This window comes from Pelodiscus sinensis, chromosome 1, assembly GCF_049634645.1.
Source record: "Pelodiscus sinensis isolate JC-2024 chromosome 1, ASM4963464v1, whole genome shotgun sequence".
Classification (NCBI taxonomy): domain Eukaryota; kingdom Metazoa; phylum Chordata; order Testudines; family Trionychidae; genus Pelodiscus; species Pelodiscus sinensis.
Genome location: NC_134711.1, coordinates 185,850,390 through 185,869,024, shown reverse-complemented (window position 1 = coordinate 185,869,024; position 18,635 = coordinate 185,850,390). Strand labels below are relative to the sequence as shown.

Below are 18,635 nucleotides of genomic sequence, written 5' to 3'. Positions count from 1 at the left end.
TCTGGAACAGCAGATTGAGTGAGTTATATGGGAAAATCAATCTTTAGCTATAAGGCTGTCTTTCCAGTTGTTTATAGATGTATTTAATAAGAAATGGACAGCAGTGGTGACATTAAATTATTTTCTTGGCTATCACTGCAGTCTGCAATGTCAAATTATTGGTATGTTATCAGTTATACTTACAGTATATGTAGTCTGAGTTATCCTGGCATTATGGTAAAAGATTTTATAAAAATTGACTGGAAGAAACCCCATACATTTTTACATTGGTTTAATTTGCTTTAAGTGTTACATGGCATTAAATTAACATGTGCAATGTGTGCATCATATTGTGTAAGTACACAGTCAAATTTAAGTTGTTGTTTAATTATTAAAAGTAAAATAAAACCAAAAAAGCCTAAAAGCTAGATTTAAACTTGGTTGTAAGCTTATTATGATTTAGGAGTTAACTTTAGTTAAATGATTCAGAAAATGTGTATCTACATAAATCACCAAATTCCCATCTTTTGAGGCAGCATTCTTTAGCATCTATTAATCTAGTGTTGGCTGCTCTTGAAGATCTATATGGGTCCCAGAAGGGATTCTGTATCTCCTAATTAAAACTGTATGCCTACGAGAATTACTGCAAAAGTTATTTTTAAAAAAATACTACCCTCTCTTAAAAATGAGAATTACAACTCAGATTGGAAAAAAAAAGGAAGTGAAGTGGAAGAGATTCTTTTTCTACATACATATTTTAAAAACAAAATCATAACATGCATGCTGTAAGAAAGCAACACTCTGGCTTTTGCAGAGTAGTTAGTTCAAGCTATCCCCTTTTGTGCTGAAGATGAGGTCTTACATTTGATGAAATCCAGGACTATAGATCAATACACAATGGGATCACGATATGCTCTGGAAAATGTAGTTCCTGCATCTTTAATATTCTCTATTTCCTTTTATCTTAACCTTCACATTCCCAGGAGCTTAATAGTTCTTAGTCAGGTTGGTGGCTTCAATACCTCCTCTTCATGATGGCAGTCATGGGTCTTCCTCCTTGCAGTGTTGATGAACATGAGATACCCTCATTTATTCTACAGAATCCACTGGAAAGGGATACAGAGGCCAGACTATACATGGATTTTCAAATTAATTCTGAAGGTCAGTTAGTATATGCAGCATTTGGGTAATGTTATCTAGATTTCAGAGATTTGGTTACATGAAAGTGGGAATATAAAAAACACTTTAGCATGTAGCAGAGTACTATTGCACACATTTGGAAAGGATCAAATCATGACTACCTAAATCATTCAATAAAATCTTGAACATAAAACATCTAATAAATTGTAATGGCAAAGGCTTGTACAGAGAGGCTGAAATTCCAGCTATGCTCTGAAAAATAAGAGTTTGGTCACAGTCACTTTTTTTTTTGCTGACTTTACTAGCCACTAGCTGTAAGTGTCCTGTTTCACTGGAACACCACAGAAGATGTTTGGCACCAGTCTCAAAGGAGAAATTATGTGGTACACTGTGCTTTGCTTTATGATTTTGGGGATACTTCATTAATCCCTGAAGTCTCAAGTCACTTAAGACCATGACTAAATAAAAACAAAATTAAAAAGGTGCATGGTATAAATGCAACTCATAATTTAAAAAAAAGTTAAATCACAAGATGCCTAGGATAACAAGGAGTAATAAAAGATTTCATAGTAAATTACTGATTTACATTGTGATAGTATCTTGCATGAAAATAAGACTCGCTAATTCAGTTACATACACCATAACTAAAACAAGAATGCTGCTAGGACAAGATTTTTATAATCATATTAGTAAGAATGATTGACTCATGTTCCAAACCTTGTTCTTCACTGTCAATAAGCCATCAGCTCCAGTGCAGAAAGAGAAAGGGGGAAAAGTCTAAACATCTTACTACAATAAAGCTGAAAGGGAATATAATCTACCTAGGAGGAATACAAGAAACAAATACATGCATCCAGATAGCAACAAGGCATTTTAAAACACTCAGGGTAACAGGGCATGTAATGAAACCACCTCTCATTGGTCTGGATTGCATCCCAAAAACACAATACCTGGGTTTCATGAATTTTAGACCTCACCCCTTTTACATAGTGCATAGCGTTAGGGCAAGAACAGGTATAGTTTAAGAGCCTTGTGCCATTACAGTCCCTGAAAGTTTCTAAATTGGTTTACTGACAGAAGTATCAGGACCAATGGCACTGACAAAAGTTATGATTTGCAATTAAATAATTTTAAAATAATATAAATTAGAATCTAAGCATTTAACAAGGTCAACTGAATAATTTACCACAGAAATGATATAGTTGTATAAAAAATAGACAAGAATAAATTAAAATAGAAGAAGTTACTTTCGGTAACAAACCTGCATTGGTGTTGGGAATAGAATACATGAGGCAAAAGGTCATTTCCAGTCCTAGACTGTGGGGCTGAATTGCCTGACTAGTCCCTTTGCATTTCCCCTGAGAAGGGGCTACCTTCCCCTGCCCCACCTGATATATGGTGAGACAAGGTGAGTTAAGGGATAACTTCAGGGTGAGTTAGGGGACCAATTTCTGTTGGTGGAAGGGACAAACTTTTGAGCTCCACAGAGCTCTTCTTCATCTTGGCTTTCTAGGACTAAATAGTATGCTATTAAACTGAGGAGGTGAAATATTTGTATCATTAGCAACACACCTACCCTGAAACAGGAAAGTTCGGTTTAAAAACCCCCAAACCCATCAAAAATGCAAAGGATGACACACTGTATGGCTTTATAGTAAAATTCCTTAAAACGCCAAATAATCTACATCTAAAAGAATTAACCTGAATCCTATGTGTTCAGAGATTATCATGTGTCAGAAATTGCAATTAACTCATGTAGGCTTTAAATTTGTTGTTAGTATTTATTTACTCAAATTCCAGATAAAAATCTGAGAGAGTCAACATCTCTTCTCCTTCCCTTAAGCCCCCATTCAATATCTCTGGTTCCTCCAAATAAGCAGTGTTGTCTTCAAGTCATCATTGTCAAGTCCAAGTCGAGTCTCAAGTCTTAATTTTAAAAATGTCAAGTCATTTTTGTACAAGCCATCAATATCGGCATTTTTGGACAATTTTTTCACCAAGTTGATTTAACAAAATTAGCAAGTCTCAAGTCAAGTTACAAGTCACAAACAATGAACCGGAGTCGAGTCTCAAGTCGAGTCACCTAGGCGACTTAAGTCGGACTCGAGTTCAAGTCGTGGGACTCGAGTCAACAATTCTGCAAATAAGACCTCTTCAACAAAGAGGCAAGCTTGGACATTCCTCATATTTAGAGGGTAAAAATAGGCCAGGATTTCCCCTGCCCTTCAGGCCTTTTATATCAGAGAGGCAAGGAAACAAATCCTTTTCCCTCTTCCCCTCGTAAAGTTATGTTTCAGCCAGGTAGGTAATATTACATTATCCTCAAGAAAAAAAAAAAGTAGAGCACCAATTTCTGCCTAATATTCACTCTTCTTAGTGAAGTCAGAGGGGAAAAAATGAGAACTGACGAGGGTTTTTCATTTATATCAAGTTAAAAATATATCCGTGATTTCCAAATGATTTCCTGTAATAGGAAACCCCGATTAATGCCATAGAACTGAATGTTGATTCATGGAATTAACTATTTCAAGCCAAGACAAAGTGCATGTCATATCTCAACTTCAACACAAATATTGTTTTTTCCTCTGGAATTGGACGAAGTCTCTTTAGAACAGGAAGAAAGCCACACCCACATGCATGTGGACTTATAGATCCATGTCCAGGCCATCAGGATGTTCTAAATTACTTCTCCCCGCTTCCCCCCAAAATTGCAGCAGTGAACTGGGATACAGGATGAGATACAAGCATGTATGTGTGCGCGCGTGATTGTGTGTGAGGGGAGGGAGGGATTCTTATTTATTTACACCTACAGCAAGAAGCCAGGCACAATGAAGCTAGGATTGTTCCACGTGGAAGCTTTCCAGTGAAAGGAGTAAGAGGATAGTTTTCCCTCATTCTAATAAAGTTCTATATCCAGTGTCACATAACAATGGGAGAAAGGGAAATTTGCCCAGATGTAACTATACAAAAGGCAGTTGGGACTTTTTAAAATCCACATAGGGCTTCAGATATAATTCTGTAGAGTTTACATACTTAGCTTCATGGAAGCAACACTGGGGTCTTGAGGATGAGTCCATCTGCTTGGATTTAAACCTACTAGGTAGCTCTGCAGTGCCAATTCCCTTGCTCCCTGCCCATGTTTCCTCCCTTGTCCTCCATATTTTCTCAACATTTTTCTGTCTTAGTATTTTATTGTTTTTCTTGAAAGAACTAAAAAAGCCCAGATTTTAGCTCAGCAAGTAACCATACTAAACAAGAAAATGACACCACAAAAGGACTGAAATTAAATTATTTTTTAAAAAAGCTATCCAGGAAGAACTGCTGCATAAATAACTATAGGTAAAGATTCTATCAAATGGGGTTAGGTGAGCAAAAACATGGTACTTGGCAAAATGCCTTCAGAAGGGATGAATGAAGAGAAGATAGATATAAAGAGGCATACAAGACATACTATGAAAAAGCTAGTGAATCTGGCTCAAATCCCAATACCTCAGGTGTTGAATTTGTTAAAATGCTACAGATTAGAATATTCACAAAAATGTTTAATGCCTCTCTCCTCACTGGCAGCTAATGCAACTATACAAATACAGAACTGGGAGGAGTATGACAGGAATGATAAAAAACTAAATGAGAAGCTTTATTTAGAAGTACAGTGTAGTGTCAATTTTTTTAAAAAATTGGAAGGTTGGTAAGCTGAGAAATAACTATAGTACATACCAAAGTTTTAGTATCAAAAGTAGTAGGGAGCATATGCTTGCATGCATATAAAAATACAGGTGCTAGTCACGGTTAAGGCTGATTTGATCTTTGTACTCCTCTCCATCCCACTCCACTCCACCCCACAGGCTAGGCAAATTAAACTAACAAACCATGCATACTTTTTTTAATACATGTCAACCTAATTTAGAAAACCAAGGGGAAAAAATAAACTAAAAAAGGCCCTAAGAATCCTTACAGAAGCTATCTTAAATACATTCAGAACACAAGGTGCTCCAAAAGAAAAGCACAAGAAAAGCCCAAAAACCCTAAGCATTGAGTCACCTAATTCAAATCAGGAACATTTTAGCGCATTTAACTCCTGACATCTACCAACAAGACAAAATTGGGAAAAGAGTCATAACTTGAGGATGATGCTCAGAGCTGTAATTGCTGCAATCCAGTTGCAATATATCCATTTTATGAGATGTCTGTCTTGCAAAATAACGTCCTTCCAGTGATTTTATGGATTGCTGTCTCAAGGTCCAAAGCCTACTAAAGACAGTGGGAATTTTTTCCAATAATTTCTGTGGCTTTTGACTCAGGAAAGGGAATTTGAGGTGCTTGTCTTTTCCTACTCTGTTCAGATAGATTTTGCACAAATTACTCTTATTTCACTTTCAATCAGTATAGTTCTGCACTGTAAAAATCAAGTATGCTGAGAACAGTTATCAGCATAGTGATCCTACTGAACCATGCTAAGTATGCGCTAATTAACACCCTTATATCATCATTTAAATCACCATTGAATCTGTCCAAAAGTATGAAGAGGATAGAAGTCTCTGAAAGCATTTACCCTTCTTGGCTGGCTGGTTTAGCAAGGGAATCAGATGCAGGAAATGCAGCGAGTGAGAACTGAAGACTGGACGTAGGGTTCTATAGGATTTCAGACTGAAAGCGCCAAGTCATGCACTGACACGTACCCTGTATGATCTCACTGACTGAGCAAACAGTGACACGAGCCTTAAGATTTAATCTTGTTTTCTGATATACTTATATTAAAAGAGAAACTATTGAGATCATATGGTCAGAGGCTTGTTTTGAAGGCACACACCTCTGAATGGGGAGGTGAATCTAATGTTTTCCTCTTCCATGTAGGAGGCCTGTCAGAATGACAATATTGCACAGCACAGTGCTTGAGAAACCCTTGCATAAAACAAAGCCAGGGGTTGTGTCTAGGGAAGTCAGCCTTTGCCAACACTGCTAGTGCTAATGGAGTAAGATGGTCTGCAAAAGAGTGCTTGTGACATAGAGCCCCAGAGCTTAATCTGTAATGAAAGAGGTGCTGGGGCTCAAGCAATTAAAAAAAAACCATCTAAACTTTCAGAACTGATGCAGCAAGCCCAGAGGTGGGGGAGAGAGGCTATGAACGGCCACGCCTAGAGGTGCGGGGGCTCAGCCTTGCCAAAAATGAAGAACTACAGAGTCCAGATGGAAATCTGGCATTCTGGAAAGGTAACAAAAGCACTGTCAGCAAAAAGGGGTGGAAACCATCCGCTGTGAGAGACTGCAAAACCACAAAAACCATACCAGACTGGAATCACCAAGGGGAGAAAGGATGAAGATGAGGGAAGGTATCAAAGACCACCATTTGCATCGACTTTTGCAATTACCACTGTCTGACTGACTAGTCTCTCTCCTAGGATAGGCTTTCAGATTCTGGCACCTCATAATAAATATTCCAACAAGAACAGGAAGACACAGCCCAAACGCATTTTAAACACCAGCTAGTAAGATGGACACATTGCAATGTTAAAAGTGTAATCTTGTGGTCCTCCTTGTGTAGCTTATTACTAGTTTAAACCAATTTGACTACCACTATCCATGATTTTGTTTTGTTTTTTTGTTATAACAAAGTATTTTTGGAGAATGTTTCAGAAGTCCTAGTTTTTTTCCAATTGGCACATAACAGCAAGTTGCTTACAATGAATCTTATGACTCTGGGCCAAGTCTTGAAATATATAATCAGTTGCAAATGTTTTGGGGTGGATGACTGACGAATGCAGTAACTTTATCACTTCTCCTATTTTTTACCATTAGCCAATATTAGAAATTTCGAGGCAGGAAGCACTCTTTTTTTGTTTTTATTTTTTTTTAGCAAAACTGGAGAATAATTTAAACAGCTGCTAGACACTTTGAAATTGTGGGTTTCTAGTAATAATAATACAGTAGCGACGGTGCAGTAGCATCTGGTCTAAAGTGTTGCAATCCAGAATGTGGTGATAGTTTTTATCACAATAGAAATTAACAGAAATATACAGTATTTTTACCATCCCTTGCAAAAGTATTTTCCTTTCCCCTATAATCAAGCAGCAACTTATTTCACTCTGCTCCATTGCTATACATTATGTTTCAGCAAATAATACAGACTCATTGGAACACAAAACATTCCCCTTTCCAGTCATTCCATTTTTCTCCTATTGTTCTGTTGAGAGAACAGCCAGTTGCTTCATTTAGATCCTCCTTTTTGGAGTTTCCAAACTTATTTATCATTTACAGTGACAATTTTTCCACTCAGTTGGTCATCTGTGATTTGTATATATAATGAGAACAACCAGGAGTGCATTAATAAGGACTGGAAGAGTTTGGAAGGGTTATATACCTACCATTTTATTTCAGGGCACAAGCCAATCTCTAACAGATAGGTATGGGTACTCCATACATTGTCTACTTCATGTTTTCTTGCACCTTCTCCTGCAGCATCTGGTGTTGGCCACAATTTGAGATAGAGGGGACTGGACGGACCTCATCTCTGATCCAGTATAGAAATTAGACAGTAAATTCTGAACACACACAGCCAGATTAACTTGTCTGTGAAGAGCTTTAGAATACTTCTAAAGCTCTTGTTGTAAATGAGGTGGGAATTGTAGATGATGCTGGAGTATATAAGGTTGCATCAATGACTAATCTAACTGCCGTGGGAGCTTTTCCGGGGGCGGGAGAGGAAGATCCAGAACACCTGCACGAGTCATTTATTAGAAAACCAGCACTCCATTCGTTCAAAGAAGCTCACCTTACTTTGAGGTTTGGAGGGCAATCTTTTCTCATCCATTTACGTTTCAACACCAAATAAATCTCTCTCAGTTTACGGCATTTTTAAAAAAACAGCTGAAAGTGGAAAAAAGTGTTTAAAAGTTAAAGCACAGTTGCATTTAATTGCTTATTTTTAAAAAACAAAAGCTATGTAATAGGCAAGCCTTAAGCATTCATCCTTTTCTTCTACTCTCAGCTTCTGCTTGTCCCCAAAGAACTTCAGTCCAACAGTTTGAGGGGGTACTTTAACCCCTAAACCAAACAAAAATAACTTTCCAGCCCCAGCTAATATGATAAGGTACCTTTCGTCCAAAAATCAAGTCATAATGGGCTTTCCAAACTTGTTAACTGAGGTACACAGCACTGATATACATTGATAAGGTATTGGACTGGCAGGCAGGAGACCACAGTTCTGTTTTGGGCTCTGCCCAGTGTTCCCTCTAAGGTGTGTGCCTGCATGGATACTCACCAAGAATTTGCCTCCTGCCTACCTTCTCACCACAGCCTTGCAGTGACTGCTCAGCTGTTCGGGGGAAGGGGGTTGCATGGCAGGTAGTTGCTTTGCCCCTGGAGCAGCACGGCAGCTACCACATGGCCCTGGTTCTAGCTTCAGTCCTTACCAAAGGCTGGAGCTGCAGGTTGTGTGGTGGGCGGCTGCTTCTCCAGTGACTCCAGCCAGAGCCAGGGTTGCATGGTGGAGGGGGGGGGGGGGGCGCTCTAACAGCTGCTCCTCCAGTGGCCCTGGCCAGGGCCACATAATGGTGTGTGTGTGCAGAGGCTGCTCCAGCAGTCGGGGCTAACTGGGGCCATATGGTGGGGGGGTGGGCTAACTGGGAGGATCTCTTGGGGAGCAGCACCACTGGTGGGTGGCACAGTGGCACACATCTAAACAAGCGCACATCATCTCATTGGGGGTGCTCACTCCGCTCATGGATGGAAAATCTTGGAGGGAACACTGGCTCTGCCGTTGACCTATCATGTAATCCTGGGAAAGCCACGTTACCTCTCTGTGCCTCTGCTTCATTTTCCACCCTTGGCCTATAATCTCCCGTTAGAATTGTAAACTCTAGGGTAGGAACAGTCTTTTACTTTGCATTTAATACAGTGTCAAGCACAATGGAGCCTTCACCTCAGCTATTCTAGGGAGGAGGGTGTACCTATAGGTACCACCACATTATAAAATAAAGAAACAAGGGGAGAGAGAGTGTCTTAACCGTAAATTAAGTGAAATTCACAACAGATTTTTCCCTACCAATATTTGCCCCCCCCCACACACACACATTCAATTGGACTTCTGCCTCTTCTGTGAAGCTTTCAAGAACATTCATTAATGAAGAATGAATTTTGCAACTTTTGGGGCAGATCCTCAGCTGGTGTAAGTTTTCCTAGTTCCACTGACTTCATGGAAGTCAATGCAATTCACCCATCTGAACTTCTGCTCCTTTGTTAAAAAATATTTACATGTTCATGCTAGGTCACTGGGATAGAGGCACTGTTTGCACAGTAGGGCTAGAGGATTTTAAAAACTCCTTTGCCAGAGCTGTGGTCTAGAGGCAATTAAACAAGACAGAGAAAAATAGGAGCACACTTTTGCACATAGTAACTTTTCAGAATTTAATTTTGTTTCACCAAACTGACACAATAGTAAGTCTCACAGTGAGAATTTTTTAAATATAATTATGCCTCAAACAAATTTTGTTCCCTATAATATTTTTTAAACTTGAACACCTTAATTCTGTTTGCTGCTAATTCTTGAAAACTGATGCTTCTCACCAAGTAACCAAAAGTAAAAAAGGCTTCCAGCTTTTCTCACAATTATAGAGGAGAGCCATACTCTCCCATCCAGGAAACAGTAACAATGACATGAACACAACAAATTGCAGCCACCCAATAAAGCTTAGATTTTGAATAATGAATACCTGCAGCAGATGCTTGAAGAAAAATCCAAGGAGCAAAAATGAAACAATTGTTGAACAAATTAAAACAATCATGAAGTCATTACAATTTCCTAGCAGGTGTTCTGAAAGTAAAGAGGAGGCTGTATACACTGAATACATTTTCCCACCAAAAATTGTTGGCATAGCTCTAACAGAAGCACTCAGGATGAGAATAACACTATTGAATTCAATGGCATGTTCAGTAACATCTGAATTCTGTCACCACGGTGCAGTGCAGTATGTAGGAAATGAAAAAGTTACAGCAGACATGGCCAAAAACAGGTGCAAACCAAACATGGAAGGGCTTGCTGGGACACATATCAAGGCCCTTTTCCTTCTTTACCTTACAAGGAAGCAGGAAAAAAAGTCTTATGTTATGTATTGATTAGAATGTATTATACTAGGTGATCCCTCTCCTACTGGCTAGGTTATAGGTGGGTGTGATTTGAGAGCGAAAGGCCTTAGGTTTGAAATAAATTGTTTTTTGGTGGGTGGTAGTGCCTTTTGCCACCTCTGGGGTAGCCAGGCACTACCGTGTGAGGGGTGTGGCTGCAGTAATGTTGGATTTTTTATACAACATAGTCTCACCACCCTTCCTTCAGAAACCTCTGATGTCACAATATCAGAGTATGAAGGGAAGCTATTATTCCTCGTAACCCTTCCCCCTCCAATCTTTCTCTAGACCTTGCCTCATGTCCCTCCCATTCGCATACATACAGTATGCTCAGTGGCTTTACATGGTGACTCATTTCTTGTCAAGTTCAGGACCTTCCCAGGTGAAGCTAGATGTTGTGTCCACTCTCACAGAAAGGATGCTTTGAAGTAGAGCTGGATGACATTCTCTCAATTGAAAAAAAACTGAAACCAAACTCCAAATACTTTTACCAGAACAGTTTTCAGGTTTCAGTTTTTTGACTGAAACCCAGCATAAATATTGCTACAGGAGATTTTTAAAAGTGAAAAGTTTCCTGTTAAAAAAAAAATCCTGACTTTTACTAGTTCTGGTTTGTGGCATCTAAGCAACTTTAGCAACTACCTGAGACCTCTGATTCCTTGGGGAGAAAGGCCAATCCTCGCCTACAGACAACCCTCTAACCTCAAACAAATTCTTTCCAGCAACCACGCAACATACCTCCATTATAATCATCCAGGAATCCACCCCTGCAATCAGTCCCAGTGCCAAGTCTGTCCACACATCTACACCAGCGATTTCATCACTGGATCCAACTATATCAGCCACCACATCAGAGGCTCATTTAACTGCACATCCACTAATGTGATCTATGCCAGCAAATGCCAGCAATGCCCCACTGCCATGTATATTGACCAAATTGGACAGTCTCTGTGGGAAAGAATTAATGGACACAAATCAGATATCCAAAAAGGCAATTGGAGAATACTTTAACCTGCCTGGGCACTCATTAATGGATCTCCAAGTCACTGTGTTGTTTCAAGCCAATTCCACAAACCAAATATACAGAGAAGCGTTGGAACTTAACTTCATTTACAGGTTTGGGACCCATCATGAATAAAGACATTACCTGGCTAGCACACTATCTTCTACTTCCTAATGACTTAAAAACAAAACAAACAAACAATGGGTACTTAAGAACAATTTGCACTTTCTCTATCAGCTTCTTGTAACATGAACACTCTAATTCACTACTATTTGTTTCCCCTTCCTTCTTCCTCCCCCCCCCCCCCCCATCCCCTATTTATTTTGGAACTGGACTTTTAATACTCCATTCATCTGAAGAAGTGGGTTGTGCTCACAAAAGCTCATGATCCCATTTACACGTTTTGTTAATCTTTAAGGTGCTGCTCGACCATTTGTTGTTTTTTAAGTTTTTCCAGTTACAGACTAACTCAGCTACCCCTCTGAAGCTTTTGTGCAGTCACACATTACTTTAGGAAATACACAGGGGAAGTTTTTTTCAATGGCACCAAAGAGAATTAGATGCCCAACTCCCATTGAATTTCACTTGGAATTGGCTTCCTAGTCCTCCTTTGTGCCTTGGAAAATGCTCACCATGGAGCTCTGTCAGTCAGACACAGCGGTATGTTATGCACCCTTGCTTCATTTGGCGGATGGTAAAAATGCACAAACTATATTCAAGATACTGTTCAGGTGCAAATATTGATTTTCAAACCTCACGATTTGGTCAAATCATCACAATTTGTCACCGCCACATTTTAATACTCTTATCATTAAAGACTATTTAGCCCTTAGCAAAGCTTTCATGAAATGGTCAAGTTTATAATTTGTAAAAACAAAACAAAACAAAACCCACCTGGAAGCCAGGAGAGTTTCTGAGGATCTGGATTTTTAATGTTATTCTATTTTATTTTTTTTCAAACATTTTCCGTGTCTTGGTATAAACATAACTAAAACTCTAATTATGAAATAAAGCTCAGGTTCTATTTAGGCCCTGTTCTTGCTTATGTATGTGTGTAACTTTAAGCATGTGAATTGTCCTACTGGATTCAATTAGGCTAATCATGAACCTGACATTAAGCACATGCATAGTGTTTGCAGAATTGGGCCTCAGCCTAAGTCAATCCTAAATGTTACATGAATCTCTGGTATTAAAAGGAAACTACTTTTTTAAACCTCAAGTCTCTGGGGAAAGAAATATATATGTCCACTACATTATTACAAAAACTACTGTATCTGAATATGATAGTCTGAATGTTTTTTAGATTTAAGAAAACAACTTGTGAAATAAAATATATTCCTATACACATGAGTAATGTGGTTTGCCTGTTCTCTTTTACCCAATTTATATTCTAGTAAGGATGATGCATTTATTTCTAGCCAAAGCAGCCCCTTATATTAATGCACATGAATTTGTATTACAGAAAGGTAAAGTCTTTTCAGCTTGAAGGCCTGACATCAAAATAATACTGTGTCATTCCAGTTATAATCTCATTTAATCACACTCCTCATAATTGGAACAAGATGCAGTAGCACCACGAGGTTCCAGTTAAGGATTAGAGCTGCATTTTGCTCGGCAACACATACACATACAATGCAGGCCCCATAATGCTTACAAATGAAGGGCTAGATTCACAAAGGAAGCTAGGCATGGCCACACTAAGCATCACCACACATCGGCTAGGCACCTAAAAAAAAAGAGCAAACAAAACAAAAAACAACCCCCCCCCCCCCACAACCTTGGGATTCTGAAAGCTTGCATAGGTGCCTTCACTCCCACACAATGAATGGGGAAAGATAGGCAGCTCAGAAAAGGATTTGCAAAAGCCAGCATTTCTAGCTAGGCATAGGCAGCTCCATGCCTAAACTAGGCAGTGGAAAGTGCCAAGTAAAGAAATGTGCACACTGAGCCTTGCCCTCTCAGGAAGGTGCCTCTTCCTGTTTGGGATGCTTAGCTGCAAACCCTCTCTTGACATCGGCACCTATGCAGTTTTTGTGAAAATCTGAGTGGGGGAGGGGGAAGGAAGGAGAAGACAATGACTTCCTTCACAACTTTTACCCCCTCGATTATTCACCTGGGGTGCTGGAGACCAGTGTTCCCTGTAAGCTGGGTGCTTGTGTGGGCACACAGGAGAGATTCAAATGCCTCCCAGCTGATTAGCAGAGCGCCCACAACTAGGTTTTTGTGATGCTTTGGTGCACATGAAAAAATGTATTCTGTACATGGATGGAAAAATATGATAGGGAACATTGCTGGAGACCATTGGGTCAGGATCCCCACTGCCCACTTTTGGCGATGGCTGCAGGAATGCCATTTCAGATTTTAGTTGGGGGGGGGGGGGGGGGCGGCCTGTGCATGCATTGATGTGGGGACAAAAATGGAGAGAGTGAAAGTATGGGACGGCAGTCTGAAGACAGCAGCTTCAGCAGTGGTACTGAGCATGCTCAGTACAAGCTAAGCAGCAAATGTGGGAGGACCACCAATTCCATTTGTCCTTCCTCCACACACATGGCATCTCTTCCTAGGGCTACTAAGGCCCTAGAAAATTCTAGCTTTTGGGCAGATAATTTAGCAATTAGCTGATGGGAGCACTGTATCTAACTCCTATATAAAATGTAAATAAATATTAGCACCACTGAGCTCTAATATTAACATGTTCTGACATCTTGTGGCAAGTCACTTAAGGGACACGGCTTAGCCTTAAAGTTTTAATATATATTCTTACTTTGTTACTAACTCTGGAGAGAGAGAGAGAGAGAGAGAGAGAGAGAGAGAGAGACAGAGACTGTCAGGACTCCTGTGTTCTCTCTCAGCTCTGGAAATGGAGCAGGGTCCAGTAGGTTACAGCAGGGGGAAGATACATGTGGGCATCTATATAAGATCAGAATGACCAGACTGGGTCATACCAATGGGCCATCTATCCCAGTGGCTTGTCTTCCAACAGTGGCCAATGCCAGGAGCTTTAGAAGGCATGAACAGAAGAGGCAATCATCAAATGATTCATCTGTTGTCAACCATTCCCAGCTCTGGCAATCAGAAGCTAGGGACACCATCACTGCCCATTCTGGCTAGTAGCCATTGATGGACCTGTCCTCCATGGACTTATTTTGTTCTTATTGGAACCCTGTTATAGTGTGGGCCTTTCTGCCATCTCCTGGCAAAGAATTCCACAGATTGACCATGAAGAAATAATGTGTTTTGTTTGTTTTAAATCTGCTGTCTATAAATGTCATTAGGTGATTTGTGTTACGGAATGAAGGAATAAATAGCATTCCCTTGTTCTATTTTTTTCACACCATTCATGAGTTTACAGACCACTAACATATCCCCCCACCCTTTAGTAATTTCTTTTCCAAGCTGAAACGTGCCAGTCTTGTTAATTTCTCCTCATATAGAAGCTGTTCCTTACCCCTAATCATTTCTGATGCCCTTTCTGTTCCTTTTCCAAATCCAATATATATATATATTTAGATGGGGTGAACAAATCTGCATGCAGTATTCAAAGTGCGGGTGTACCATGACTTTTCATAGAGACAATATGATATTTTTTATCTTATATATTCTTTTACTAATGAGTCCCAATATTCTGTTGGCTGCTTTAAAAAAAAAAAAAAAAAAAAAAAAAAAAGACTGCTACTGAACATTGAACCGATGATTTCAGGGAACTATCCACAAGGATTCCAAGATCTATTTCTTGAGTGGTAACAGCTATTTTATACCCTATCATTTTTTATGTATGGTTGGGATTATATTTTCCCCATGTACATTACTTTTCATTTCTCAACACTGAATTCCATCTGCCCTTGTATTACCCAATTATCCAGCTTTGTGAGACCTCTTTGTAACTTTTTGCACTCAGCTTTGAACTTAACTATTTTGAGTAATTTTGTGTAGCTGCAAGTTTTGCCACCGCACTATTTATCCCTTTTTCAAAAACATTTTAACAGCACTGGTCCAAATGCAAACCCTATCAGCACAACACTTACTCTTCCTTCCCCTCCTTTTCCTATCTGTTAAGTATCTGGCAATGTTTTCATTATAGTCTAGCAATCCTTCAATTACTTGAATGACTAGTCTTTTGTTCAAAAGCTTCAGAGGGGTAGCTGAGTTAGTCTATAACAGGAAAAACTTAAAACACAACAAATAGTCTAGCAGCACCTTAAAGACTAACAAAACATGTAGATGGTATCATGAGCTTTCATGGGCACAGCCCACTTCTTCAGATGACTTGAGTGTTGGATGTCCAGAACCAAGAATAAATGGGGGAAGGAGGGAAGGGGAAGGAAGGGGAGAAGAAAAAAAAACATTGTAGGGGGAGGGGAGAAAAAGAGACAGTGGGTAGATAAGTTTCAAAGGGAAAGCAGAGCCAGTCTGTAGCAGGAAAAACTAAAACACAACAGATAGTCTATTAGCATTTTAAAAACTAGTTAGTTAAAAGAGGCTGATAAGAACCATTAGTTTGCACTTGGAGAGGAAGAGTACTAACAACAGATTCTATACAGACATTAAGAACCCCTGGCACCTTCATTGTTTGGTTGGTTGATAATGTCCCAGCCATCCTATATTGTGATTTAAACCATCTGCATGAGAATTAAACTTATGAATGAAGTGGAATTCCAATTCTTCTCTGTGTATTTGGCTTGTGGAATTGGTCTGTAACAAAACAGCAACTTGGAGATCCCTTAATGCAGTGGTCACCAACCAGTAGATGGGGATCTACTGGTAGATCTTGGAGCCTCTGACAGGGGATCTTGACTGGTTTGGCCAAGAGTCTTGTCAAGTGCAGCTCTTCAGCTGTCCCTCCCTGCACTGCCTGCACCTAGAACCCCCTCCTACATCCCCACTGTCTGCCCCAAGGTCAGGTCAGGTCAGGGCCCCTCTCACACTCCAAATCCCTTAATCCAAGACCAGAGCTAGCAACCCAACTCACTGCCCCTGCCTGGTGAAAGGAAGGAAGGATGGGGGAGGAAGGGAGATTGGAGTGAGCAGGGGAGGGGTCTCAGAGAAAGATCACAAAGAAGGCGGGGCAAAGGTATTTGGGTTTGAGGTAGATCTTGGATTGCACTTATATTAAAAAAGTGATCTCATGCTTAAAAAGATTGGAGACCACTGCCGTAATGAGTGTCTAAGGGAGGTTAAAGTGTTCCCCAACAGGTTTCTGTATGTTCCCTTTATGGATATCTGATTTGTGTCCAGTAATTCTTTCCCGTAGGGACTGTCCAGCTTGTCCGGTATCTATTTCAGTGGGACATTGCTGGCATTTGATGGCATAGATCACATTACTGCATGTGCAGTTAAATGAGCCTCTGATTTGGTGGCTGATGTAGTTGGGTCCAGTGATGAATTTGCTTGTATAGATATGTGGGCAGAGTTGGCACCGAGGCTATTTGCAGGGCTGGGTCCCTGGATGCTTATGATGTAGCTGTGTAGTGTGGTTACCGGATTTGTTTTCAGGTTGGGGGGTTGTCTGTAAGCGAAAATAGGCCTTTCCCCCAAGGCCTCAGAGTGAGGGGTCATTTTCCAAGATAGGTTGTAGATTGTGGATAATGAGTTGGAGGGGTCTGAGTTGTAGACTGTAGGTAATGACAAGTGGAATTCTGTTCTTTTCTCTTTTGGGTCTGTCTTGAAGTAATTCATGTCTGGGTACTTTTTTGGCTCTGTCAGTCTGTTTTTGCACTTCTCTAGGTGGGTATTTCAGTTTTAGGAATTATCTATATAGATCCTGTTTGTCTCTGTCTGTGGGATCGGAGCAAATCTGGTTGTATCTTAGTCTTTTGTTATTCTTGATAACCTGCCTCCCTCTTTTTATAATAAACTACTTGCCCCAAAGGCAAAGCTGCAAGCAGCTCAAACTCCTTTACACTTAAGAACTGCCCCTGGAGGCACGACATGCACTTTAAGGATGAAATCTAGGGGTTCAAATGTTAAGGGGGCTACAGCTCCCCCTCCCGGCCTCCTTAAATGGCACCCTTGCATAGTTGGAATACAAGAAACTGGGCTAGATAGTCTCTGATCCAGTGTGGTCATTATGTTATTATGCTGGAGAGGGAGAAGGAATCTGAACAAGGGTCTGCTTCATCTCAGTTGTATATCCTAGGTAGCACAATGCTCTCAACCTTTCCAGACTACTCTACCCCTTTCAGGACTTTGATTTATCTTGTGAACGCTGAAGTTTCACCTCTCTGAACTGCTTACTGACAAAAATCAGATCTAAAAATACAAAAGTGTCACATCACACTATTTACTCTTCCGTTATTAAGTAATTTTTAATACCATAATTATTAGGGCTGCCAAATAATTGTAGTTATTACATTAACTCAAAATTAATCAATCGCAGTTTTAATTGCACTGCTAAACAATAGAATCCCAGATGAAATATATTACATATTTTTTCCCCACATTCTCAAATACATTCACTTCAGTTACAACACAGATTATAAAGTGTATATTGGTCACTCTATTACAAATATTTGCATTGTAAAAATAGTATTTTTTAGTTCACCTCATACAAGTGCTACAGTGCAATATCTTTATAAAAGTGCACCTAAAAAAAATTGACATTTAAGTTACAGAACTGCACTCAAAAACCAAAGCAGTGTAAAACTTTAGTACTTATGGTTCATGCAGCCCTACTTCTTGTTCAGCCAATCTCTTAAGACAACAACAACTGATGGAAGATAATGCTGTCTACTGCTACAGGCTAAATCTCTCTGGTTTGGCACCAGTTAAGTCCCAAGGGTGCTAGAGTAGAGAATTTGCCAAACCACAGGAGGTCATAGAATCATAGAATCATAGAATAATAGGACTGGAAGGGACCTCGAGAGGTCATCGAGTCCAGCCCCCCGCCCTCAAGGCAGGATCAAGCTCCGTCTACACCATCCCTGACAGATGTCTATCTAACCTGTTCTTAAATATCTCCAGAGAGGGAGATTCCACCACCTCCCTTGGCAATTTATTCCAATATTTGACCACCCTGACAGTTAGGAATTTTTTCCTAATGTCCAATCTAAACCTCCCCTGCTGCACTTTAAGCCCATTACTCCTTGTCCTGTCCTCAGAAACCAAGAGGAACAAACAGTATTATCTAGCAGCATTACCAGCACTTCCACTGCTTACTGGGCTCTTAGATGACATTCAGGGGTAAATTAGAGCAACATAAAAGCACAGAACACTGTGGGTATGTCTAGGTTGCATCCCTCTGTCGGCAGAGGGATGCAGATTAGGTAGGTCAACATTGCAAATGAGGCAGGGATTTAAATATCCCATGCCTAATTTGCATTAAAATGGCCACCACGTTTTGCCGACTCAGCACTTTGTCCGCAAAAAGCGGCAGTCTAGAGGGGGATCTGTCGAG

At 40.0% G+C, this 18,635-nt stretch overlaps 1 long non-coding RNA gene across 1 annotated transcript in view; it reads right to left on the bottom strand.

Annotated features, from left to right (window-relative positions):
* Positions 1-6,973: 6,973 nt before the first annotated feature.
* The window catches only part of LOC142826964 (uncharacterized), a 32,282-nt gene continuing 20,620 nt past the window's right edge, over positions 6,974-18,635 (bottom strand). Inside the window, exon 3 of the long non-coding RNA XR_012901262.1 lies at positions 6,974-7,983. This is a non-coding gene — a long non-coding RNA (uncharacterized LOC142826964). The remainder of the gene's footprint in view (positions 7,984-18,635) is intronic.